The sequence below is a fragment of the Bombina bombina genome, chromosome 3 (assembly GCF_027579735.1).
Source record: "Bombina bombina isolate aBomBom1 chromosome 3, aBomBom1.pri, whole genome shotgun sequence".
In the NCBI taxonomy this organism is placed as follows: domain Eukaryota; kingdom Metazoa; phylum Chordata; class Amphibia; order Anura; family Bombinatoridae; genus Bombina; species Bombina bombina.
Window position 1 is genome coordinate 503,704,811 of NC_069501.1, and position 2,648 is coordinate 503,707,458.

Consider the following 2,648-nt stretch of genomic DNA (forward strand, 5'->3'; position numbering starts at 1 on the left):
CCAACGTATGCCGTTTTTTCAAGTTTGTATATTCAATTGTTGTATAAAGGGATTCCACCTCTGTGTAACTACATTATATGAATCATATTATTATATAAATACAACCTATATTTTTATTTTAAAGTCAATTTAAAGCAGTCTGACAAAAAAATGAATAAGAAACCAACTTCCATGAATAAGAAACAGAATTTCACGAATTAGAAACGGCTTGAATAAGAAACCAACTTCCTTTGTCGTCTGGCTTCTATGCTTTCATTCCTGCTTTTCAAATAAAGATACCAAAAGAAGAAAGAAACATTGATAATATGAGTAACTTAGAAAGTTGCTTAAAATGGCATGCTCTATCGGAATCATGAAAGAAAAAAAAGAGTTTAGTATCCCTTTAAATGAAAATGTGTATACTACCCCTTTAAGCACTGCATATCAAAATAGGCGCATACAAACTCAAATTAAACATTTTGTCAACAAAACTTGTATTGTTTTGGAATTTTGGTGCACACCCTTTCAAAATCACCCATAGCAAAGGAAATAATATAAGCAATACTCAATAGAACATGCACAATGGTCAGAATTGTGAATTACATGGAATACAAATGTCTTTGGTCAGTAAGTGGGGACAAAAATACAATTCTGAGATTGAAATGAAATAGTAAAAAAAAACAAAAAAAAAACTGAAGCACAATGCTTTTTAACATTTTATGGGGGGTTAAATTCTCAGTTTAATGTCCCTCTAGTGCAATAAAAACCATTTAGATATCTGAGAAAATAGCATATATGTATAATTAAAGGGATATGCATATGATAAAAACATAAAAGCTCCGTTATGTGCACTGTTGCTGTAGTGGGCTGAAACATTTTCATGAAAAAAGCAACGAACAAAGGGCTACTGAGACAAATGTTATAATATAGGTACAATTGTTTATAATATACTACGGCTTGAACACGATCTTATCCACGGTATAGACATTATTAAAGTGTCACCAATACCAGAGTGAAACAAATATACAGTACACGTATATGTTAAATATAAAACCTGAAGCACTAAGTATAAACCATAAGTAGTGAGAAGGAAAATTTACCTCTAGCGTTAACATAAAAACTTAACTATAAATAGCGATGATATTTAGCGCCACGTACAACAAAAGTGCTTCTTTTCACATAACACAAAATCATACGCGTGTGTAAAAAAAAAAAACCCATAGATTTTATTTAAAATGTGAAAGACACAAGAGCTGGCGAATTCAGCTTCTGGGATCAGAATCGCTTATATACTCATAGAGCAGAGGTCCCAAAAGGAAACCCCGGCCTAGTATATCTGATGAATTCATCATATCCCAGAATAGCCTGTAGACCTGAGCTCAATGCACACAACCCGAGGAAGGGTTAGCGAGAGGTTTATTATCATCTCCCACCACGGGACAGGCTGCACCCCGGGGGAATCAAATAAGGATGATTAATGTGTAATACAGAGGCGACAGCGGCGCATACACACAAACATGCACTCACCAGCCACACAGACATTCACTTACTCACACACACCACTGCCGCACTCTATATAAATCCTTCCGCCCTCACTTTCTACTTATATAGCTGTCCGTGAAGTGCATTATGGGACAATACAGTCATGTATGTGGGGCGCGGACGGCAGATTCTAATCAGCTGCACCCTTGTGGTGGGAGGGAACGTTACATGTGTTGACTCAGTGCGGCAGTGGTGGTTTGCGATTAGGTGAATGTGTTGTGTGTGTGGTTGGTGAGTGCATGTTTGTGTTGTGTGTATGCGCCGCTGCCGCCTCTGTATTAAACACTCATCATCCATTCCTTATTTGATTCCCCCGGGGTGCAGCCTGTCCCGTGGTGGGAGATGATAATAAACCTCTCGCCAACCCTTAATCGGGTTGTGTGCATTGAGCTCAGGTCTACAGGCTTTTCTGGGATATGATGAATTGATCAGATATACTAGGCCGGGGTTTCCTTTTGGGACCTCTGCTCTATGAGCAGACATCCCAACTCTCCCTGAAATTTAGGGAGTCTCCCTGATTGTAATATCGGCTCAATGATGCCAGCAAATGGAATGCAATCTCCCTGATACTCCAAGTACCATGATCCAATGTGGCTGAAATCCAGAAAAGTGTTTCTTTAAGGAATGCCTTTAGTTGCTGGGACGTTAAAGAACCCTCAAAGCATGCTTCAGTATCCAAAAAGCCCCCACTGATTTTAATAAAATAAAACACAAATACTACCTAATTTACTGCACGTAATTAAACTTCGTATTCTAAAATATTTAAGCATTCACTGGAAAATAGGTTTGTTGTATGTGGTGCAATAAAGCTACTTTTTTTTAATGTCACTTTAGTGGGAAGCTACTTTAATGATAAGTCTCTATCTTATTCAGGGTTTCAAGGTGTCCAATATATAACGGGGGGAGGGGGTGGCGGCGCAGTAGCGGGAGAAGCCACCTCCCTGAAATAAGTTTTTGCAGGTTGGGATGTCTGTATGAGTATATAAGCGATTCTGATCCCAGAAGCTGAATTCGCCAGCTCTTGTGTCTTTCACATTTTAAATAAAATCTAAGGGTTGTTTTTTTTTACACACGCGTATGATTTTGTGTTATGTTAAAAGAAGCACTTTTGTTGTACGTGGCGCTAA

The 2,648-nt window shown here is 38.1% G+C and overlaps 1 non-coding gene across 1 annotated transcript; it reads right to left on the reverse strand.

Moving 5' to 3' along the window:
- Positions 1-1,249: 1,249 nt before the first annotated feature.
- Positions 1,250-1,589, reverse strand: LOC128654807 (small Cajal body-specific RNA 2). Its single transcript, XR_008401527.1, has one exon. It is a non-coding gene; the product is annotated as a small Cajal body-specific RNA 2 (non-coding RNA).
- Between the last annotated feature and the right edge of the window lie 1,059 nt (positions 1,590-2,648).